Source organism: Peromyscus eremicus, chromosome 18, assembly GCF_949786415.1.
Source record: "Peromyscus eremicus chromosome 18, PerEre_H2_v1, whole genome shotgun sequence".
In the NCBI taxonomy this organism is placed as follows: Eukaryota; Metazoa; Chordata; class Mammalia; order Rodentia; family Cricetidae; genus Peromyscus; species Peromyscus eremicus.
Window position 1 is genome coordinate 3,328,747 of NC_081434.1, and position 25,387 is coordinate 3,354,133.

At 46.1% G+C, this 25,387-nt stretch overlaps 1 pseudogene; it reads left to right on the top strand.

Annotated features, from left to right (window-relative positions):
- On the top strand, positions 1–25,104 carry LOC131895340 (aminoacyl tRNA synthase complex-interacting multifunctional protein 2-like; annotated as a pseudogene).
- The last annotated feature ends 283 nt before the right edge of the window (positions 25,105–25,387 follow it).

The window sequence follows — 25,387 nt, forward strand, 5'->3', positions numbered from 1 at the left end:
ATGCGGCAGTTCTTGGGCAAAGCCGACCTGCAAACTCTGCAGATGCTGAGGTCAGTGTGTCTGTGCGCAGGAACGGGCGTTTTCAAAGCTGTGCCCGTAGACAACGAAAGATGAGCGAACTCCAGCTCAGCCCAGAACTGTCCGTAAAGGCTTCCCTCTGTCCAGTGAGCAGCTGGTCACTTCCTTGGATGGTGCTCGGTCCTTTGCTGTGAGTGAGTCGGGACTTGCTCATCTTGTTTGTAACACCTGGCCTGGTTTCTTTTCTGTCTTTCCTTACCGTAAGATCCCATCTGGTGCTGTAAGGACTGGGCTGTAGAGTTGGCGAGAAGGAGGAAGAGGAAGCTGGGATGAGTCTGACAGAAAGGATGAAAACCAAACCAAACCACCACCATCATCGGGTGTGTGAGGTCATGTCTGTGGAGGTCAGGAGATAAACCACCACCACCATCGGGGGTGTGTGTGAGGTCATGTCTGTGGAGGTCAGGAGACAAACCACCACCATCAGGGGTGTGAGGTCATGTCTGTGGAGGTCAGGAGATAAACCACCACCATCATCGGGGGTGTGTGAGGTCATGTCTGTGGAGGTCAGGAGATAAACCACCACCACCATCAGGGGTGTGTGAGGTCATGTCTGTGGAGGTCAGGAGACAAACCACCACCATCATCGGGTGTGTGTGAGGTCATGTCTGTGGAGGTCAGGAGACAAAACACCATCATCGGGTATGTGTGAGGTCATGTCTGTGGAGGTCAGGAGATAAACCACCACCATCATCGGGTGTGTGAGGTCATGTCTGTGGAGGTCAGGAGATAAACCACCACCATCATCGGGGGTGTGTGTGAGGTCATGTCTGTGGAGGTCAGGAGACAAACCACCACCATCAGGGGTGTGAGGTCATGTCTGTGGAGGTCAGGAGATAAACCACCACCATCATCGGGTGTGTGAGGTCATGTCTGTGGAGGTCAGGAGATAAACCACCACCATCATCGGGTGTGTGAGGTCATGTCTGTGGAGGTCAGGAGATAAACCACCACCATCATCGGGGGTGTGTGAGGTCATGTCTGTGGAGGTCAGAAGATAAACCACCACCATCATTGGGGGTGTGTGAGGTCATGTCTGTGGAGGTCAGGAGATAAACCACCACCATCATCGGGTGTGTGAGGTCATGTCTGTGGAGGTCAGGAGACAACTCCCAGTCAGTTCTCTCCTTCCACCTTCATGCAAGTTCCAGGGATTGAACTCAGGGCTCCAGGCTTGTGTAGTAAGTACCATTTCCCGCTGAGCCATCTCACCTACCTACCCTGAAATAGAAGTTTCTCTCCTTCCTTCCTTTCTTTCCTTTTTCCTTCCTTCCTTCTTCTTTTTCTATGATTTAAAAAAAATTTATTAAGAAATTTTTTAATTCATTTTACATACCAACCACAGATCCCCCTCTTCTCTCCTCCCACCCCTCTAGTCTCCTCCACCCCCAGCCCACCCTCCATTCCCTTCTACAAGAAGGTAAGTAAGACCTCTCATGGGGAGTCAGCAGAGCCTGGTATATTCAGTCGAGGCAGGTCCAAGCCCTTCCCCCTGCCTCAAGGCTGTGCGAGGTGTCCCACCATAGGTAGTTGGCTCCAAAAAGACAGCTCATGCACCAGGGATGGATCCTGATCCTACTGACAGTGGGCCCCTTAAGCAGCTCAAGCTACACAAGTGTCTAGCTTATGCAGAGGGCCTAGTCCAGTCCCGTGGAGGCTCTACAAGGGATACCATGATAGAGTGAGACATCATGGGGATAGGGAGAAACTGGATGCTAGGGAAGTTCCGAGGAATCCACAAGGATGACCCCAGCTTAGACTACTAGCATAGTTGAGAGGGTGCCTGAACTGGCTTACCCTGGTAATCAGATCGGTGAATACCCTAACTGTCATCATAAACCTTCATCCAGTAACTGATGGAAGCAGACGCAGAGATCCACAGCCGAACACCAGACTGAGCTCTAGGAGTCCAGTCGAAGAGAGAGAAGAGGGATTCTATGAGCAAGATGCATCAAGATCATGATGGGGAAACCTACGGGGACAACCAAACCAAACTAGTGGGAACTCATGAAATTTTTATAATTTTTTTTAAGACAAGATTTCTCCATGTATCCCTGGCTGTCCTAAAACTTGCTCTGTAGACCAGGCTAGCCTTGAACTCACAGAGATCTGTCTGCCTTTGCCTCCCAAGTGCTGAGATTAAAGGTGTGTACCACCAAAAGCCGGCTGGACTGGGTCAAGTTTGGAACCTTGGTCCAGACTTCGTTCTCCTGCTGCTGAGTGGGAATGGAAGCTTGTCAAAGGGAAGAGCTCTCGTTACCAAACACAAGGGGCTTGTCTCACTCACAACCTCACATCTGTTAAATCGACAGTGAAGAAGTTACGGACCGCTGGTCTTTGTTGAAAGGGAGATGCTGTCCGAACCCCCAAAGCTTCCTTTTAAACCATGAGAAGCCGGTTCATGAGGGCTGACAGTGTGCTGGGGTGTGAAGCAGGGTCGTCTCTGCTAGCAAGAAGGCAGGAGAGGAGGAGAAGGCAAAAACCCTGGATCCCCAAATCCTTGGGCTGCTGAGAGATCATGGTGGTTGAGTCCCCAGGAGAACTGGAGAGTGGAGATAATCACAGGCCTCTGGGGACACCCTGAGCATGGATTTTCCGTTTTTACTATTACTGGGAATTGAGCTCCAGGGGGAGATAAAATCAGTTCAGAAAAGCAAGGAAGCTGTCTCCCTCGCCCCCCTTTGGACATCTGAGCCATGGTATAGAAGATGTGTACTGCCCACAAGTATTCGGTGATGTTCCAGGAGGAGGCTTGGGTGGCCTTGTCCTGCTGAGCTCAGTCATGGCTGCCTGTCAGTGTTCTGTCATCCCCCCCCCCCCCCAATTGAGACAGGGTCTCTCTGTGTAGTTTTGGTGCCTGTCCTAGATCTCGCTCTGTAGACCAGGCTGGCCTCGAACGCACAGAGATCTGCCTGCCTCTGCCTCCTGAGTGCTGGGATTAAAGGCGTGCGCCACCACCATCCGGTGTGTTCTGTCACTTTCGTGGTTCACAGAGGTGTAGGAATAGGAGTAGAGAGCAAAACGTTTCCAGGCAGGAACATCTAGAAATGTAGCTGGTCATATCCTGTTATAGCCCACTAGGTTTCCTAGTGGCTGTACCCAGCAGGACTGCATGGGAGGTTGACTGGACCACGAGCCTGGGTCCCAGGTGTTTGTGAGGGTCCAACCAGCAAGCAGGAAATCTTTTGCTCCACCCCTTGGCATTGTTATAAATAGACCTTTGGAATAACGTTCTAAAGCTGGTGGATAAGGATCCAGGCCCTCCTGAGTCTATTGTGGGTTTTTCTCTCTGCTTCTTAACTCTCCAAGTCTCTTATCCCTCATTCCTCAAGAGTTCCTGGGGTGAATAAATGTGGGGGCTGGTCCCCCACAATATCTCTATTTTTATTTTATTTTATTTTCATTTTTACTTCTTGTAACCATCAACACATATTGAATCAGGGTGTGGCAACCTGGGCTCTCGAGGCACCGGGACAGACAGGCACTCCTTGTCAGTTTCTGATGTGGAAAAAGGAAATTTTTATCTTAAAAGTCACTATAACTTTGCTCAAAACAATTTTTTTGGGGGGCCAGGGTTTCTCTGAGTAGCTCTGGCTGCCCTGGAACTCACTTTGTAGCCCAGGCTGGCCTTGAACTCACAGAGATCTGCCTGCCTCTGTCTCCCGAGTGCTGGAATTAAAGGTGTGCACCACCACTTCCTGGGTGACTTTGCTTAATTGTAACTGCAGTAAAAACTACCTTAAAAATGGTTTATTTATTTTTAAATTTTATTAATGTGGATGTGTGTGTGTGTGTGTGTGTGTGTGTGTGTGTGTGTGTGTGTGTTTGCATGAGTTTATTATGTGCAGGTGACTTCAGAGACAAGGGCGTTGGATGCCCTGGAACTGGGATTTTAGGTAGTTGTAAGCCCCCTAATGTGGGTGCTGGGTCCTTTACTCAGGTGGCGAGTGCTCTTAACCATTTGAACCATCTTACCAGGTCCCCAGACTCTCCTATTTTGACTAACAAACTGTGTGAAAATTCAATCTTCAATACAACCTATGTGATACTGTTAGCAACAATGATTCTTAGCTTTCAGAATTAAGTTCCAATCCTAGGAGGAATCGCACTGAGGATATTTGTAACAACTGAGTGATATTTGTATTTAAACTCCCCTATTAGGCCAAAGACCCCTTGAGGACAGGAATAGCTTTGCCTTTTTTTCCCCCCTCTTTTAAACAAACATTCACTCTTTACAGAGTCCTGCAGATGTTTGGGAGGAGCCATGGGAAGCAGCTTGTTTCACCTAAAACCACGGAAGATAGAAGTGTCACAGATGTTGGGGAAGTCAATTTCTTAAAATTTAAACAGATTCTCCTCTCACTACAGAGGTATCTACCATGGAGCCAAGAGCCTTCCTGAAAGGATCTGTTGAGTTTGCTGAATTCTTTAGGCAGGAATAGCAGAAAGGAAATAGTAATACTACTATTAGCTGGTTTATTTGATATTTATGGTGATCTAAACACCACTCTAAGCCTCTTACACCAACATCTTCAGATCAGTCCTACAGTTTGAATATGGCTATATAGAGTATTAATATGACTCATAGTTTTCTTTTTTTTACTCATAATTTTCATACAAAGGAAATTAGACACAGAAAGGCTAATTGATTAGCTCAAGATAACATAGAAAAATGGTGGATTCAGGGTTCATACTCAGTCTAGTTCAGCGCCCTTCACCGTTGTGTGGAACCACTTAATAGATAGAACTGTTTGGGAAGTTTCTCCAGCTCCCAGCGCAGCTCAGGGTCAGGGATTAGGGGCCAGTCCTTTATAGCTTAGTGGAAAGGAGACTCATCAGTTGTGTGTTCAATGGAATATTAGTTTTTTTTTTCTTTCTGTAGAAATTCAAACCAAGAGACACAGAGCTTATAAAGAATAAGTGTGTGCGTGAGGCAAAAATGATGAACTGGAGGTTTTTGAGGTGCACATGTTTAGTTTGACATTTAAGGCGTTTGTGAAAAGACTTGAACCAATGGTAGAAACTCAAAAGGAAGCATGGGAAAGGATAGGGAGACATTGTAAAAAGGGCCCATGATTTAAAAAAAAAGCAGCACATAGAACATTCTACAAAGGCCTAATTATACAGGTACCCATCTCTAAGGAGACGCTGTTTGTGGGACAGTCACCAAAATACTAACGGTGAGCAGTGAGGGGTGGGATGGTTTCGGTCGTATATTAATTATTCTCCTGCCTTGTCCAAAGCTTTTCCTGAGTACTTTATAATGAGCACACATAATTAGAAAATGGTCACTTGTTTTTAGACACTTCACTGAGATTTTATACAACTCTGTCTTTCTGGCTGACTGTGGAAGCATGGACTCCTCAAGAATGCCATGGCCACATTTTCACAGGGCGTCAGTGGCTAGAACTGAGTTTCCGGGCCCTCCCTTGAATGGGGCAGCTGTGCTCTCCTCAGCTTCACAACTGCTGTTTTCTCACTCACCTCTTGATATTCAGTGCCTGGACCAGCTGGTGTGTAAAGGACTGCTCTTTAGAGAAAGGTCTTGCAGACCTGGGGTCAGCACGTGTTGAGCCATTTGTGAGCTAAGGGTCTAGATCATGGCCATGTATCTGATAGAACTCTCTGGGACCCAGGACAGGCACCAAAACTACACAGAGAAACTCTGTCTCGGAAAACAAAAAAACAAACCAAACCAACCAACTAACCAAACAAAAAAGAAAGTAAAAACTGTTAAGAGAATATGGAAAAAAGGGAACATTTGTGCAGTGTTGTGGGAATGTAAATTAATGCACTATTCTGGAGAGTAGTTAAAGAAGTTCCTTAACAAACTAAAAATAGAACCATCAAATGACCCAGAATTCTGACTTCTGGGCATTTATCCAAAGGATGGATGAAGAGAGATCTGCATTCCTGCGTTTATTGCAGCATTATTTACAGTCACCCTACAAAATCAAGCTGCGCACCTGTCAATAGACAAGGAGGAAAGGACACACGTGTACAAAGGGCACAATGCAGTACTATTCAGTCATAGGCAGGAGTGCCTGTCATCTACAATAACATAGATGAGCCTTAAGGATACTGTGTTAACTGAAGTAAGAGGGCCACCGAAGGACAAATAATTGTATAAACTCTCTTATTTGTGGCATCCCAAAAGAACTCTCAGAAACACAGCATGGTGCCATCATGGAGGATAGGGTAGGGTTTGGTGCAGTAAATCCGGGAAATGTTGGTTAAAAGATACAAAGTTTCAGTTATGACAAGTGATGTAATTTCACAGGCAGGAGGACTTCCAGTCCCAGTCAAGATTACACTCTGAGACCAAATTTCAGAAAAAAAAAGTTTTGGGCAGAAGGAATTTTTTTTTTTTTTGAGATTTACTGGGTAACACAGTGTATTGTGTATTTCAGAGTTGCTAGGTGTAAATCTGGGATGTACCACAATAAGGTGATGGAGTGATGTGATACGCTGATGAATTTGATTTCATAATTCTTCATTGTATAAACATATCAAAACAGTATATTCTACCCCAGAAATATAAACAATAGTTCATTAAAAAAAATGAAAGGTTATTTATCAGTCATCTGAGTTAGAGGTGTTGAGGGGACACTTGAATACCAGTTTGGAGTTCAGGAGCAAGAAACTATAAGAACGTGGGGGTCATCAGCAGAGAGAGGTAACTTAAATCCACAGGACCAAGCAGATAAGAGTCCAGGGCTGAGTACGAGCTCCAGGGCTGCTCAGTGTCTGTCGTGTGAAGGTTGGTGTCAGGGACCAGTCAGTACTCAACAGCTGTTGTTGGCAGCTGGGAAATATGTGATTGGGGGACAGACAGCAGGACAAAGTTTTACAGCAGGACAAAGTTTTATCTCTCATGGAGAGCAGAGGCTCAGTTTTGACCTCAATGACTTGTTACCTCCACAAAGAGGACCGATGTTCGCAGAAAGAACGAAACGTAAACTTGCTAGTTCGGTTCCTCATGCATCCCTTGTCCCGAGGCTCATTTCCCCGGGGCTGTGCCGTTCAGGATGCGGCGTGAGGGATGGAGGAGACAAGCAGGACTTTCAGGAATCCAGCTGGTCCCCTGGACCGAACCTGGACTCGCTCTGTTCCGGAATCTGTCTAGCCGCTGCAGCCAGAATTGGGTGTGGGGACCCTGTGGCCCAACTCCGGCGAGACCGACGGGAAACAGAAGTGCCGTTTTAGTCATTTCTATCTGATATCCTTGCTCACGGCATCTTCATCTCCCACCTGGACTTCCGAGGTTGCTCCCAACTGATTTCCCCACTTCCGCCTGGATGGTGGCCCCCTGGTTCCCAAGTCGTCTTTGAACGGCTACTGTCTCACAATAAAGTCCAAGCTTCAAGGGAGTTGGCCCTGCACGGTGGGCTGAGCCCTGCTTCCGTTTCCGCCTTCATTTCATGTACCACTGACCTCTTCTCACTCCCTCGCCTCCTTTAGGAACGCTGGTCTTCCTTTCTCAGTCCTCCCAGGAGACTCTGATCTTCTGATCCCTATGCCGAGTGGGACACCCCTTCCCCACCCTGCAACGTGCTTCAAATACCAGCTTAAACACCTCTTCCACAATCAGGGCCTCTGTGATCTTCCAAGCCAAATCAGGTCCTTCTACTTATTACGTCTTCTGCTTCCTTCATCGCGTTTAATAAAACTAATTATGCAGTTCTCGTATCTTAATTTGTCTGATGTCTGCTCCGAAACTAGACTTCCCACTCCACAGGGCACAATTCTCTACGACGTTGTCTGGTGCTTGGCAGGGTACGAGGTACATGAGTTGGTCAATTAGCGTCTGTCAAGATTATCTCTGTGGCTCAGCAATCACTTCTGATGAAGACTTACCTGAGCAGACAGAGGACACTGCAGGGTGTCACCTGCAGAAAAGCTGAGTGAGGGGCCAGGTGGGTGACTTTAAATGTCTGTGGTAGAATTATTGATCTTGATGTATCTTTCGCCTCCTTGAAGAGGAGACTGGTAAAGGACCTGCACACTAAATCCCTCCATGTATGTATGTATGCATGTATGTATGTATGTATGTATGCATGCATGCATGTATGTATGTATGTATCTATATCTATCGATCCATCCATTTATGTCCATCTATCATCTATCTATTATCCATCCATCCATCTATATCTATCCACCCATTTATATCTATCTATCATCTATCTACCTATCATCTATCATTATCCATCTATCTATCTATCTATCTATCTATCTATCTATCTATCTATCTATCTATCATCTATCTGTCTATCATATATCTATATATAATCTATCATTATCTGTCTCTATCTATCTATCTATCTATCTATCTATCATCTATCAGTTTTTCAAGACAATGTTTCTCTACGTAACTCTGGCAGTCCTGGCGCGCTAGCTCTGTAGACCAGGCTGGCCTCGAACTCACAGAGATCCGCCTGCCTCTGCCTCCCGAGTGCTGGGATTAAAGGCATGTGCCACTACTACCCAGCCTAAATCCTTTTTTAAAGATTTATTTTTATTTTAAGTTATGTGTGCACACGTGAGAGCAGGAGCCTGTGGAGGTCAGAGGAAGGTGTCAGATCTCCAGGAGCCGGAGTTCAAGTGAGCTGTCTGACATGGGTGCTGGGAATGCTCCCCCGGGATCCTCTGCAAGGGCAGTACGCACTCTTGGTTACTGAGCCAGCTCTCCAGCTCTATTTCTGTTCTGTTTGTTTTTGAGACAGGGTCTCGACATTCATCACTGAATGGTTGTTACCTCTTCTAATAATTTATTTTAGTTATGGATTTGTTTTGGTCGTTCTGCATTTTGACTTATCTTCAAGTTTTGATGTTTGTGTTGCATAGCTTAATGACATACTGGTTTAAGACTTGAAAATACTTGCATGTCCCGGCTCTCTGATGTAAAATTCACACTTTTCTAATTTGTTAATCAGTCAACCTTAATTCACAAAGATGAACCATAACCAACGTTGACTCAAAAGGCTAGGGAAGATGGAGACATGGGCTCAGCCATTAAGACCTCTGGCTGCTCCTCCAGAGGAACCTGATGGATCTCCGGCACCCACCCGGGCTGACAACTGTCTGCCACTCCAGTCTTAGGGGGATCTGCCACCCTCTTCTGGTCTCCGGAGGCATTGCAGGTATGCAGTGCACAGACATACATGCAGGTAAAACACCCACACATAAAATAATAAGATAAAAATATTGAAAAAAGGGGTTGGGGATTTAGCTCAGTGGTAGAGCGCTTGCCTAGCAAGCGCAAGGCCCTGGGTTCGGTCCTCAGCTCTGGAAAAAAAAAAATGAAAAAAAAAGCTAGGCAGATGTTTAAGTGTTGTGGAATATTACTTTAACTGTGTAAAGGGGTGTTACATTTGTTTAGGCTGCATTTGTTTAACGATGTAAGGATGTATGTTTAACTATGTAAGATGTGTGGCATCTGTTTCCTCTTGCCTGCCTAAGGCACCTGATTGGTCTAATAAAGAGCTGCTGGGGCGGAGGGGGCGGGAGGCTGGCAGAGAAGAAGTAGGAGGAGAAGTCTAGAATGAGAGAAGAAAAGAACAAGAGAAGAGAACAGGGAGAAAGAGAGAGACACACTCAAGGCTAGAAAACAGGCAGCCTCCGGCCAGATGTAGAGACAGCAGGAAAGTAAGATATACAGAAATAAAGGTAAAAAGCCCTGAGGCAAAACATAGATAAAGAGATTAAAATAAGAGCTAAGCTAAGGCCGAGCATTCATAACTAATAATAAGTCTCCGTGTCATGATTTGGGAGCTGGTTGGTGGCCCAGAAGAAAACCTGGTGTACATAGAATGCTTTTCTTTAATTTTTCTGCCTTTTTGTTGCTTGCCTTTTGTTACAGAAATGGTCTCCAGTAAAAGAGCTAACTCTAGTGAAAGCAGAAGCTAGCTTTTCATTCCAACATATACTAAAATACAGAACCAACTGTATGTGTTTGCTTCAAGTCAGCTCCCTACAGGAAGTCACTGGGAGACTGTTGTAGGAGGTGGAGGATGTGAAAGAAACTGGGGAGAACACAGACAAGAAAACAACCGTGAAGAAAAACCCGAGAACCTTCGTTTTGACAATTTTATAAATCTATCCATCTTCGTGAGAGCCGTGCCCATGGTTACTAGTGGACACTGTATGGTTAAATTCAGAACACTGCATTTCTTCTGTGATATGAATTATGGGGTGCAGAGTGACAGAATTTATGCAACCTTGTGAGACATGCCAGAGCAACGTAGCATTTAAGCTAAGATATTTTAATGACCCAATTTGTTCAGACTGCTGGAGGATAAAAAGCGATTTCCTAAGATTTGCTGCTATTAATCGCTGTAGCCCCTAGCGCTTAGAATGTGCTGGGCAGGTGTTTTCAGGATTATACTAATAGGAAAGGAAAACAACAGACGTGTCCTCAATATTCAAATTATAGCTAGAGACAATGGCAACATCTCAAAGCAGAATCAAAAGACACAGTTAACGCATTGTAAAATATTGTAATTAACGTACGAAATGCAGATTCAACAATATCACCACATTTAGCAATTACTTATCTGCTTACAATAAATAATTTGCTAGCAGATCCAGAGTGCTCTTAATTGAGACAAAGGGAAAGGTGCCGTTCCTTAACTCCTGGTGTCTGGGAAGGAGCAGGAAAGAATCCACATTTTTAAGAGAACTCTGAAGAAAGTTCATCTTGAAAAATGCCAAGATTTGGCTTTATTATCATTCTCCTGGGGCACATGCTTTGAAATGATATTTTCACACAAGGTAGAATCTGAAATTTGAATCCTGTCAGAGGCACAAAATACTGAAAGTCCAGCTCTCACAGGGAATAACATTTAAATATTAAACGTCTGTGTCCAAGGCAGAGACGACAGGAATAAAAATGACCCCATTTCAAGTGACATCTTTGTCCTCTTTGTTTTGTGAACTGGGTTAGATTAGCATTTTTTTTTTTTTTTTTGGTTCGGCTTGGCCTAAAAGAATACAAAATAAATATGATTTGAAGCCAAGAGTTTGAAGGCCTCATGTTCACACAGTTAAAACGATTCCCCATTTACCGAAGGCCCTGCTTTGCGAGGAAGCTTATGATTGTTATTTATAGGCTGTGGGACCAGAATGAACTGGGCCATCCATCAAACTGGGCGATTAGTGCAGTGGAGAAAAAGCCCTGAAGAGTTGATTGACTGAATTTTCCATTTTGCAGTAAATTATTTTGGAGTCAGCTTTCTTTGGTCATTGATACTTGTTCCTTCCTTGATCTTCAGCTCTGTTTCATCCATGCCAGTCATTGGGTATCACAAAGAGCTCCAGCCTTGAGGGTTATCTGCTCCTCAAATACTTAAATAAAATAGCTGGAATCCTTGTAACTCATGTGTAAGAGTGTATCTATTTCCCCTAGTGTACATCCTAAATTAATAGAAAGACGTGAACGCATAATGGTGTGTCATGATGTGTATATTTGTGTGATTGTAGACAGAGGCCAGCGCATCACTCAGAAGAACCAGAAGAATTTGCAATGGTTCCAGATGCCACCTAAAGTACTTTGCTTTGTGCCCTCACAGATTTGATTGTTCGTGACATGCTGTGTGGATTGGGACACTATTGGAGACTACTCCAGGGGCATTACAGTGCATACTTACAGATGGAGCAGGACTTCCATCATTATAGATGGCTATTCTTTTGAGAAACAGCCTATGGCTTGCTCCTGGGCCTTAGCAGACCATGGGCAGCTGACCACCCGATGAACACAAGGAGCTGACTATAAACATCGTTGTCTTGGCCCACCAAACCATCGACTTGTGAATGGATGTAGGCTGAACATGCTGTGAGCTCTTGCAGAAGTTTCATGAGCAAGTCTCTTGTATGTTGTTGGTCCTTTTCTTGCTGTCTCGGATCCTCTCTGCCAGTATGTGCGTACAACTTCATGAGAAGACTCTCTACTACTAACATTGATGGTGGAAGACTGTTCAGGCCTGGTCTATAGGCACATGGACAAAGTAGGTGACCCCCATCTACTGCTCCACTCTGGCTGTTTTCTTCAGCAAAAGGGTGAAGGGAAATCCTGTTGTTGGAAAGGTCTTCAGAAAGTGTGCCTAGTTTTTAGTTTTTCCAGGAAGAAGGACTGGGTGTAGCCTTGTGGTTCAGCGTGTGTAGCATGATAGAAGCCTTGGGTTCATACCCAATACTGCAAAAATAAACACAGTTTATTATTTTTTTTTCCTGGAAGAAGAGAGAGCCTCCATCGTGGTTCTGTAATAACCTGTAGACAGTGCCTCAAGATTTGTTTAGATGGTTTTGTGGACTGAATGTTTGTGTTGCCTTAAGATGGACCTAGACTGAAAGTTGGTGACAAGGATATGTGTGCACAGATCTCTATGGCCTCTAGAGAGTGACTGAATTTGTCTCCTATTGTTCAGGTTTGTTTCCAGGCCACCCCACCCACTCATGTCTGACAGACTTGTAAAGTGGCTGTGATAGCAAGGATGGAGGTCATGGCTGAATTCAGCAGCGTGGACTTCCATTCATGAAGGCTGTTCTGTCTGAGGTCACTTTTGAGTGCCCTAGAGCAATAGCAAAAATGGCACCAATTCCCAGGAGGTGAGCCAGCCACTTGGTAGCTGCTGACTGCATTAGACCCCATTCATCTTCAAAGAGACAATGCTGTGTTTCCACTGGAAGAGATACTTGGTTTAGATATGGGTTTGTCTTCCTTGACCTTGGGGCTTTTGCCGAGGCTGCCGTTGGTTGAGCTTATACCAGGTCGTCAGGACAAGGTATTACAAACGGCTTCTGACCAAGGGGCTTGTTCAACAGCAGTTGAAGTGTGAAGGGAACTCACGCTCATGGAATCTACTGACTTAACAATGTTCTCACCACTCTGAAGGAGATAACCTAATAGAATGACAGCATCGCCTTTCACGGGTTCGATTCCCATGCCCGCTGGATAGCTACACCTTGCATGGTTGAGATAAAGTCTATCAGGATGTGGCAGATTCGCAAAATCATTGACTAATATCTGCCAGCGTCTTTCAAACAGGTGGGAGCCCTGGATGCAGGCAAACCATGAGGACTGGGATGATTCCTTCTATCCCCACCAACAATGGGCTGGTATGTGTGGAAGTTCAGCGTGAGATGCCAGGTTCTCTCATAGTTCATGCACATTATCTGATGCTCATCTCATTGACGTGAGGCAGCATCCAAATCCACAGCTCCACCAGCTCCTGCTGGCTCTCCTTCCTTAGCTTCTCCAAATCCCAGTTTTGGCTCCATGGTGGACAGGTGAGCTCTCTGTGCAGGTCACCTGTGTTGTCACCGATGGAGGTTGTGAGGGCCTCAGGTGGTCCTCATGAGTTTCACCTTGTCCTTGTTCTTCTTCTTCATGTCCAGGCCCACAGCTGTCTAGGAGGCTTTGGCCTTCCAGGGAATTTCTCAGCAGTAATCACTTGAAATTCCCACACAGCCAGTGTGCTTTTCTGGAAAAGCCTAAAGGCACAGCATCTTTCTATTCAGGGAAGGACTCTGTCCTCTTAGTCACTTATTGGCCTGATATTCTGCCTTTCAGAACTTTCAAATCCACTGTCATCTTGGCTCCAGGGTCTGTTTCCTTTTTCTAAATGTCATGAATCGATCAAAATGTAAAGCACCACGCCATTAATTACCTCATTAATTTACCTCAGGTCCCTCATGAAACTGGGCTGTTTCATAGGGATTCTGCGGTAAAAGCAGGCATCGTATCGAAGCATATACCTCCAGCCGATGTCTTACACCCCTGCACTTCTGGCCTCTAATCTGTAGACCCTGTACTTTCACCTTCCTCACAACTCAGAAGTCCTGTCATCAAAAGACAAGATGACTCTGTTCTCTCATTGTCTCATGTGCTGGGTAGTTTTATGTCAATTTGACACAAGCTAAGGTCATCTGAGAGGATGGAGCCTCCTCCATGAGATCCAGCTGTAAGGCATTTTCTTAATTAGTGACTGATGGGGGAGGGCCCAGCCCATGGTGGGTGGTGCCATCCCTGGGCTAGTGGTTCTGAGTTCTATAAGAAAGCAGGCTGAGCAAGCCAGTAAGAGGCTCTTCTTCATGGTCTCCGTATCAGCTCCTGCCTCCAGGTCCTGCCCTGCTTGAGTTCCTGTCCTGACTTCCTTCAATGATGAACAGTGATGTGGAAGTGTGAGCCAAATAAACCCTTTCCTTCCCAACTTGCTTTTTGGTCATGGTGTTCCGTTGTAGCAATAGAAACCCCAAGACAAGTTGGTACCAAGGAGCCAAGTGTTGCTGTGACAGACCTGACCATGTTCTTTCTGGGAGGATTGTGAAAGGACTTTAGAACTTTGGGCTAGAAAAGCCGTTGAGCATTCAATGCTTGGTGAGCTGTTCTTTGAGGGCTTGGAAGTTCGAAGAATGTGGAGGGCTGTGCCATAGATGGAGGCCTGGCTTGTAAATTTGTCTGTGTGTGTGGGGAGTTTAAAGACTCCATCAGGGTCATTTGTTATTTTGAATTAAGATTCTGTGGTTCTGGTTAGCTGGGCCTGAAAAATCAGCTGTGATTAACAAGATCCCAGAACTATTAAAGGAAACCTTTGATTTTGCTGGGATACTTGATGCTGGTCGACTGGAGTTAAGAAATTAGTGGTGATTAAGAAGACCCCAGCATCACTGCGGTGAAATCTTCTGGAAAGTGTTTCCTGAAAGTCAGCACACAGAAGCTGTGTTTGAGAGGCCGCCAAGATGGTCCCTCGCCCTGGCAGCTGAACTTGGTAATGTAAGAGTCACCCAGGTGGTACTGGTTTTGAAGGTATGAAGGAGTCATGGAGAGCAGCTGAGGTTGGGCACTGTGAGAGGCCAGGGAGGCTAACGGTGAAGGTGCAGCCTTAGTAAGAGTTGAAGACCCAGGACTGAAGGGGTCATGCAAAGAAGTTGAGCTTGACACCGTAAGGAGATCCTGTGAGAGGCTATTGGTGGAAGTGAGGCCAGCTGCAGCAGAAGACCCCAGCGTTTTGGAGATGCCAGTACCATGGGACGACCGCCAAGAACAGCAGCCGTGGGGTGGAGCCTGCCTGACCTTAGAGTCGTGTGTGACAGAGAGCAGAGCTGGAGAAATGTCCCAAGCCCTTTGAAGGAGCCCAGAAAATCGTGAGTAAATCCCAGACTTGGGCAGTTGAGTTACTTAGACTTTCGGAGTTTGGTTTTGCTTTATTGAGATTGTGACTATTCCCTGGCTTGTCTCTCTTGAAGTAAGAAAATATTTAACTTATTTTTCATTTTGCATGAGCCCACAGTTGAGAGACTGAGATTTTAAAGGAGATTTTTAGGTTTTAAAAAAGACTTTGGATTTTTAAAAAGACTGAATTTTAAAGTGATTGAATTTGTAAAGACTGGGGGATTTAAAAGTTTGCGAAATGTTTTAATGTTGTGATGTTGATGTTAATGTGTGATCTTAGGGGTGAACAAGAAAGGAATGATTATGGCCTAACAGTGATATCCTTGTGTGTCAAGTTCACAAGGGGCCAACTGTCCTGGCTAGTTTTACGTCAACTTGACACAAGCTAGAGCCATCTGAAAGGAGGGAACCTCAATTGAGAAGATGCCTCCATAAGATCCAGCTGTATGGCAATTTCTGAATTAGTGATTGTGGGTGGTTCCATCCCTGGGCAGGTGGTCCCGGGTTCTATAAGAAGCAGGCTGAGCGGGTTGTGGTGATGCATGCCGGTAGGATTTGCTGGGCTACACTTTTTTTTTTTTTTTGCCGGGCAGTGGTGGCACACGCCTTTAATCCCAGCACTCGGGAGGCAGAGCCAGGCGGATCTCTGAGTTCGAGGCCAGCTTGGTCTACAGAGTGAGTTCCAGGAAAGGCGCAGAGCTACACAGAGAAACCCTGTCTCAACAAACCAAAACAAACAAAAAAAAACAAAAAAACAAAACAAAACAAAACAAAAAAACCCCAAAAAAAGAAAAGCAGGCTGAGCAAGCCATGGGGAGCAAGCCTGTAAGCAGCACCCCTCCATGGCCTCTGCATCAGCTCCTGCCCTCAGGTTCCTGCCCTGTTTGAGATCCTGTCCTGACTTCCTTCAATGATGGACTATGGATATGAAAGTGTAAGTCAAATAAACCCTTTCCACCCCAACTTGCTTTTTGATCATGGTGTTCTGTCACAGTAACAGAAACCCTAAGACCATGACCAAAAGCAACTTGGGGAGGCAAGGGTCTGTTTCAGTTTACAGATTATAGCCCCGTCACCCAGGCAATCGAGACAAGAACCTGGAGGTCTGAACTGAGGTAGAGGCCACAGAGGAATGCTACTTACTCACTGGCTTGTTCCTCTATGGCTTGCTTTCTCATACATCCCAGGACCACCTTCCCAGGCACTGGACCCTCCACATCAATCATCAGTCAAGAAAATGTACCACGTACTGGCCCACAGGCCAATCTGGCAGGGATATTTTCTCTCAACATTTTCTCTTCAAAATGACTGTAGCTCACGTCACACCGATATAAAACTAGCTGGCACAGGGTTGTAAAATCTCTGCTTCTCTGGAGTTTTCCTCCCGTCCCAACCATGACCATAAGGACTGCTTTCTTCTGGAAACACACTTTGTTTTTTGAACGCTGTTTTCAGGTGTTTAATGAACAAATGGTGTTGAGAGCAGACTCTTGAGTAGGCAGCTGATCTCACTCACTACCTAGAGAATTCAGTCCTGTGCACGTCGCTGGTAGGGTGTGGAATTCAAATTTGTGCTCAGTATGATAAACCCTTGCGTGCCGTGGGCCTTTGTGGATGCTGGCAAATAGTTGGAACTGAGAATATTCACCTGGGTTAATTTCTGAGCTCATTGAGAGTCTAAAACTAATTTCTGCCCGTTGGGTAGCTCCAGTTCAAACGTAACATTCCCATAGCACGCTCTAGACCTGGGGCTGTTCCTGGGGGTGCCTACAGGTTGCTGTCCTGTATGTCACCATTCTGAGTAACCTGTTACCTCTTCATCCTTCAGTGACAGCCTCGTGTGGTTTCCCTGTCAAGCAAAGCCTCTTGAATAAGCTCTCTCCATACCTGCTGTTCCCTTCTTACCTCCATGAGGTAAGAACCCATAGTGCTTACAGACCGAAGCTGTTTTCCTGGCCGCTCTCGGCTTCCCTTCCCTCCCTTGAGACACTGCTCTCTCCTGCCTCCCCGGATGCTGCTTCTCAGGTTCCTTCTCCCGATTTTCCCTTCTGCTGTTCTTAAACCTTTAAAGGTTGGAATTATCCTTTACTCTTCATTCTTTTTTCTGGTGAACGCTATGTTTGAAGTTTAAATTACTGTGCCTAAGAGATCTACAAAACAAAACTGCCTCTAACCTCTAAGCCCCACTTGCCCAAGGACAGATAACTTCTGGAATGCTGAGGGCTGTTGTTCATGTGAGATGAGAAGCCAACAAATTGTGTTTTTTACTTCTGTAAACAAGCGTGATGGCCTCAACTGCACAGGGTGTGTGCTTGATCCTTATATAACTCGGCCATTTCGGCTACAGCCATCTCTTGGCCCAGGCTCCCCTCTTGGTCTGTGGCTCCTCTCTTGCTCTCCCTCCCCTTCTCTCCTCTCGGGGTCCGGTTTAGTCTTCCTGCCATGTTCAGCCTGGACTCTCCCCTCCGCCTGCTTTTTCCTCATTTGTATCTATAATAAAAGTCTTCTCCATGTTTTAGGACAAGTCATGTCCTACTCTCCTTTAGTTCATTTTTTCCTTCAACTTTCGTTTTTTTAAAAAAAGTATTTAATTTTTATGTGGCTGGTGTGTGTGTGTGTGTGTGTGTGTGTGTGTGTGTGTGTGTGTGTATAGAGGCATGCTGGCAAGTGCATGCTGTTGAGCACAGGCTGGCAAGTGCAGGGTGGGCTAGCAAACAGTCTGGCTCAGGTCCGTTTCAGATGTTGTCTGAGGATGGATTTCCCAAAGTGAATCACCTGACCAAATGCTCTAGACATGTTTAAAGCCCCAAGAGCTTTTAAGAGAAGTCACACCATTTAGCCTCCTCTATTTTCAAGTCTAAAAATGCAGGAAAGTGCCCATAGGTTGTAAGTGTTCCACTTTACAGCTGGGAAACAGCATTTCGGAGAATGTAAGAAGTTGCACAGATTGGAAAACACCCTCTGTCCCACTGAAAGTCACCTTCCTCCCCTTATACAACCTAGCAACTCTACATTGACAGCCATATAAGATGTGACACTGTGGGTCTTTGTTGCAGGGTAGGAGCCTTGGGAACAAGGACTGAGACGGTGGTGGACCCACCCTTGTAGGGTGTGGTCAGAACTGTGTCACAAGGCTCAGGGACACCCAGATACTCCAACCATGCGTCTCTGATGCTTCCATCTGACGTTCTCCAGGTTAATCTTGTCAGGCTTGGTTGCAGTGGGGCTTTCCTAGAAACGGATATGGAAGTTAATACCCACGTCCGCATGAAACAAGGCAGAAATGAAGACTGACCGTGACCAATCTTGACAGAAGCCCAAACTCTATGAGGAAACGTTAGCAGACCTCATCAGTGTGGGGCTGCATATGGCAGAGCACAGCTGAATTTTAAAGTCCCAGCACCTAAGCATTTATGCAAACGGCAGTGACACCCCGAGTGTGTACTCTTGGGTTGCTGCTTCCAAACACACGCTACTTTTCAGCATCGTTTGGAAATCCTCAAGACCTTGTGTCAGAAATGTCTCCTCTGGGTTTGAGATTCTGACCTCAAATTCTGCCCATGTCTTCCTAGTTCCTAGTTATTTATGTCCAATTATTCTCATGTAGGAAAATAAAATGAAGTGGGGGAGGGGAGGAAAGACAACTAAGTTCCTGGATTCTAGAAATCCTGTTTACTTTTTCTGTGCTTTTCAGAAAAACAGTAAGGGACACACTCATGTATCCCAGAGTGATCTTGGTGACAGGTGTAGAGGACAGATAAACTCACAACATTCAAAGCGCAAAAACCTTTTATTGATGACTAACCATCTGCCCAGCAGAAAACCCCAGTCTTCTGGTTTTGTGTGGTTCTGGAGGTCTGATGTAGGGGACTAGAATACCCATGGTTTTGTGCACTGCTCATGGGACACTGTATTGTCAGGGTGTCTTAGGGTTTCTATTGCTGTGACCACAGCAACTCTTATCAAGGGAAACATTTAACTGGGGTGGCTCACTTACAGTTCAGTCCATTGTCATCATGGCAGGGAGCATGGCAGCGTGCAGGCAGACATGGTACTGGAGAAGTAGCTGCGAGTCCTACATCTTGCAGGCAACAGGAAGTTGACTGAGACACCGGGTGATATCCTGAGCCTAGGACACCTCAAAGCCTGTCCCCACAGAGACGCACTTCCTCCAACAAGGCTGTACCCACTCCAACAAAGCCACACCTCCTAATAGTGCCACTCCCAATGAGACTATGGGGTCCAATTATATTCAAACTACCACACAGGGTATCCACTGAGCTAACCCCAAACCAGAATCTCCTTCTTGGGCCTACTTTCAACTAGAATCAAGTTCCTACATCAATGTCAACTTCTACCTGTTGGTGAAGGTTTCCTGTCCCTACCTCATGCCCCCAAATAACCAACAGGGAGAGTTAATATTAATTGTAAATGATCAGCTGATAGCTCAGGCTTATTACTAACTAGCTCTTACAACTTACATTAACCTACTTCTATTAATCTATGTATTGCCATGTGGCTTGTGGTTTTACCTGTTCTCCAGCATGTCTTGCTCCCTCTGTCTCTTGGCGACTCCTCTGACCCCACCCTTCTTCTTCCCAGCATTCTGTTTGACTGTCCTGCCTACACGTCCCACCTGGCTACCAGCCAATCAGCTCTTCATTAACAATGGGAGAGTAATACATATTCACAGTGTACAGAAGAACTATTCCACAGCATCTACCTTTTTATCTTTTGCTTGAAAACAAGAAGATAATATCGAGTTGGAGTTTTGAAAGGTGATTTGCTCATGAGGGTGGGGCCTGTTGTGGGGTATTCGCCAGAGAAGATGCTTGGATATGGGTTTAAGCCAATAGAAAGTCTTTATTAGCTAACCGGCAAGTACACTGCATACTCGGGACCCCAAAGTAACCCCACACCTTCCTCAGGGTGAGCTCTTAAGCGCGCACACACACACACACACACACACACACACACACACACACACGTCCTGGGCTGACATACTTCAGTTAAGAACAGTTATCCAGAAGTGGAACTACAGGAGCAAGAAGCAAGGTTAGTATGTTTAGAGACTTTCCTTTGTTTTAGTTCTGGCAGGTGGTGCTGTCTATGTGCTGGTTCTACAGCCAGAAGGGCACTTCTGTCATGGAGTCAGTTGTGCTCAGGTCTTGGCCTGCTAAGGTCTGGGGCCTTGTTTACAGAGCCCTCCTGAGTGGTATTAGTACTTTTTTAAAGGGACCTCAGAAAGCTGCATGGTCCCCTCTGTACCATCTAACGAAAGGGAGAAAACGGCCCTTGTCAGCCCCTGAATCTGCCTCAGAAACAAACCTGTATTGTTTATAAGCAACTTAGCTTATGATAGTTTGTTATAGCAACCTGAACAGAGGCTATTTCCAAAATTATAGGAAACACGTTCAGAGAGATAATAATAGCCACTGTTGACAGTAATAATTATTTATATGTACATGTTTTAACTTTATGTTCACTCTCCAAGGCAGAGATTATTCTGTTTACTTTATTTTTTTAATTTTTTTTTTTTTAAGATTTAGCCATTCATTATGTATACAGTGTTCTGCCTACATGCCAAAAGAGGGCATCAGATCGAACCATAGATACTTGTGAGCCACCCTGTGGTTGCTGGGAATTGAACTAGGGACCTCTGGAAGAGCAGCCAAGTGCTCCCAACCTCTGAGCCATCTCTCCAGACCCTGTGTACTTTATAAAGAAACTAAACTTAGATGCTTCGGTCATTTTCTCAAGGACACACAGCTAGGAAGAATGGAGACGGGACACAGCCTTTCCTAAGATGAAATGATATACCAACCCCTTTGGGCCTCTCTGCTTTATGCCAGGATGTTCTTTGAGGCATTTATGCTTAAATATCATTTCCTTTGGTTAACCCCACTGTGTGAGAATAAGACCACTACCACAATTTTTGAGCCAAATTCGAAGCAAGCTTTATTAAATACTGGCCAGGAAGATGGATGCGGGCCAGGTCCATACCTGGGATTCCCAGAGAATGGTGCTGAACTACATTAAACAGGGGCTTATGAAGGCAAAACTCACAAGGCTCTGCAGGTCCCCCGCTTCATCGGGTGGGGAGTGGGGTGGGCAAGCATACATCGTGACATACCTCCTGTGTGATCAAACATACCCGGTGTAGTTGGGGCAACTAACCTTGTTTAAAGAAGTAAAAACACGCCGGGCGGTGGTGGTGCACGCCTTTAATCCCAGCACTCGGGAGGCAGAGCCAGGCGGATCTCTGAGTTTGAGGCCAGCCTGGTCTCCAAAGTGAGTTCCAGGAAAAGGCGCAAAGCTACACAGAGAAACTCTGTCTCAAAAAACCAAAAAAAAAAAAAAAAAAAAAAAGTGAAAACGCATGGCTTCTTATCTTACATAAACAGCAGCCCCCAGCATTCCAGCAAGTTAACCTGTCCTTGGGCAAGTGGGGCTTACAGGTCAGAGGCGGTTTTGTTTTATAGATCTCTTAAGCATGGCAATTCAAAACTTAACTTCAGCTCTCACATTTTATGTATTATGCATTGTCCAAAAGATGAGGGGACTTCAGTCTTGTTGGTCAAATGTTGGGAGGTGTTTCCAGGTAAAAATTAAAAAGCCAAGATATCTGCAGGTAAATCTGTGAGCTTTGACTATCCGTCACCACTGTGGTCAACATTTAATGTTAAAAAAATTGAGTTGGTTACAAGTAGTAGAAAATTCTTAATCAAAATATCTTAATGAAAAATAGATGAATCATTATTTTTTAATAGGAAGTCAAGAGGTAAGAAGTCAGTGGCTAAGAAGTCCTACAATGCACCGCAGGGTCCCCATCCTCTGTCCTTGACATGGGGCTTTCTCTTCAGTGTAGCTATGGTGCTCAGCTTTGAGCAAGAAGACTACAATGATCCAATCCCCCTTCTCTGAGGAAGACATGTTCAGTTCTGTGGTCCATGGGATGCTTATTCTGGGCTGTTTGTCCAGACACTGACTGGCTTCCCTGTCCTTTTCTCTTTGGTAGAACGCTAAGGCTCAGCCACACTCCTGGCCACTCGCTGGCAGTGTCCTGTGACCACAGAGTTCCGTGATCATCTTCCTTAGCCTCCCACTCCGGCCATCAATGCTACATTAAGTCCACCACTGTAGGAGCTACTTGACTCAGAGAAGGGCCTGTCTGGGGCTTGTCCCGGGAGGACGCTGTGGGAGGATCAAGCTGCAGAATGGGTTCAAAGGTGGTGATTGGCATCACCACACTGTAGGAGCCAGGAAGGAGAACTGAGGCACAGGAGCCGAAGGCAGGGAGAGAGTATTATCAGTTACGCTAATCCAAAAGAATAATCAGAGAAGAGAACCCACTCCATGGAAACCGAAGTCTGAGGAGACCAGAACTGTTTCCTCTTTTCCTTACTGTCCCTTGGGGGGAACAGAATCAGAGGGGCTGAAGAAAGGGATTGTTAGGTGCTAGGAGGCAGTCATTTGGGTAGAGGTCAGTAGTGGGCTGAGTGGGAAGGGGCGCTGGGCAAAGGCCACAGGAGAGGTACAGGCAAAGGTCTGTCAGCTCTTGATGTCTTACATGTTTGTCTGATGGCCCATGTTGAAAGGAGGTGCCTGTGCACGCTCAGCAAATGCCCTGCTTCTGGAATCCCGCTAAAGCCGCCATTGGAAGCTCTGCAGGCACCGGGAAACCGCTTTCCAGTCTGCTTGGTGGAAGGTGTGCCGTCCAGTCTCCCTACGCTGCTCCCTCGGGATGTTTAAAATGGAGACATCTCCTAGCTTCTTGCTCCTAGAAACTATGTTCTGCGTCCCAATGAGAAGACAGAGCCCTTGGAATTCCACCGAGGGAAGAGCTATGCAAATCCAGTGTATTGTATTCATGGCACGTGGTTGAGCTGAGAACTCCAGTTACCCTCCAGCCATGCAAAGCAGGAGATTAGACCTGCTCTTCTGTGCACGGGAACTTTCTTTTCTCTAGTGGAAACTATAATGCGGGCTAAGGAGGTAGCCCTGTGGTTAGCGTGCTCACCCAGTCAGGATGTGTAAGGATCCAGATTCAATCCCAGTAATGAAAGAAGAAATCAAACAAGCTCCTGCACCCCAAACAAACACTCCCCCCGCATCTTAGTCAGGGCTCCTATGGCTGTGGTGAAACACTGTGACCAAAAGCAACTTTGGGAGGAGAGGGTTTATTTCAACCACACTCCCACGGAACAGTTCATCACCGAAAACAGTTAGGGCAGGAACTCAAACAGGGCAGGAACCTAGATGCAGGAGCTGATACCGAGGCCATGGAGGGGTCCTGCTTACTGGCTTGCTCCCCATGGCTTGCTCAGCCTGCTTTCTTATAGAACCCAGGACCAGCATCCCAGGGATGGCATCACCCACCATGGGCTGGGCCCGCCCCCCTCAATCACTAATTAAGACAACGCTCTATGGGCTTGCCCACAGCCTGGCTCTTATGGAAGCGATTTTTTTCAGTGGCAGTTCCCTCCTCAGATTGCTCTAGCTTGTGTCAAGTTGGCATAAAACGAGCCAGGCCTCCTTGACAAAACAAAGCAAAAGTACAAACCAGTGCTGACTGACAGAAATGTGCCCGTCTAACAAGCTTGCTCAGAGAAAGATGGCGGTGGAGCACAGAGGTAATCTTGGGCAGTCTCTGAGCTTTCGTGTCCCTCTCCACTACCCTCCCTCCTTTGGTTCAGGCCTTGGGGTTGTATCGGGTGAAGCCTGGTCTGGAGGCCCCACGCTTGGCTCCCCAGGGTGCACAGCAAGACTGCCGGCCACATGCAGGAAACATTTGATCGGTCTTTACAAGCCCTCCAACCCAGCCAGGATGATATTTTAAAGCTCTTGTGTGAGTTAAAGACCACAGTCATGGCCTTTCAGAGACGGCTCACGCTCCAGATGTCGACTTGGATGTAACCGACATCCTACAAGCCGATGAGAGCCCACAGCTTTAACCACCAATGCGTTGGATTCGAATTTGGTGCTTGGAAAGGGTTATGGGTCACCGAACGACGTTGTGATCTGCGCAGAGCCAGCCTTCCTGCCCCTCTCCAGGCTCACAGTGCACAGGCGGCTCTGTGAACCCATGAGATCCTGCCCAACGTGCACACACATTTATCAATCAAGAATGTGCTGGAGAAGCGTCTCAAGAGCTTTATGGGAACAGACTAGAAAACAGCCCCGCAGCAAAAATCAGCTGGGCTTGGCTTCGCTTTGATTGGGAAGAGCATGCCCAAGACACATGAGGTTCAGTGTGCAGACCATGTGCCATCCCAGGAGAAGGCGACGCTACACCTTTCTTATTCAGTCTGTCCGGAAGCATGAGGCTGCCGACTGGACCCTCATCCATAGCCTGGTAGAGCAAGCGGTGGGCAAACAGATGGTTTCTGCTCTGTGAACTCTGCTCTGGGAATGAGCCTGCGGCCGCTTGGGAACCAGCTCACACACCGTGGTCCATGCTCCAGCAGACAGGGGACAGCAGCCCGGTGCCCGCCAACATGCCCCAAAGTCCCGTGAGAACCTGGTTCCTTTCAGCACTGCCCTTCCGCTGTCCGACAATCCAACAACCAGTCACGCAGGGTTAAGGAATGGCGCTTCTGTAGCCGGGGAAGGGATTGTACCAGACTCTAATTCTTCGTATCAATTGTCGGGTTGCAATAAAAGCACTGAACCATTAAAACAACAAAACGAAACAAAACTTAGTTTCATGTGGCGTCACGTCTGGGAGAAATGACTAAACTAGGAAAAAGTTCCTTTTATGTTCGGTGCCACGTGTTTTGTGTGTGGACCGAGAGGTAATTGCAGAGCTAGATCGCTCAATGACCTGACAATTTGTTTTCAGATCACCACTGCAGTAGAGAAATATCTTCCAGTGACAAGATTGCAAATACGCTACATTTCTGAACCTTTCTGCATCCAGGGTGTGCAGACTATCGATTCTTTTTGGTTACTCTTTAATTCTTTATCAGTTGCGGTTTTTTTTTCTTTGCAAGTGCATTGTGGGTAATTTATGTTGTTTTGACAGTTTTGAGTTTCTGCTATAATTTTCAATTCTGCACCCAGAGTTGTACAGACTACTGTTTAGACAAACGACATGGAAATATAGAGGTTATCTATGTAAAATGATTCATATTTCAAAAT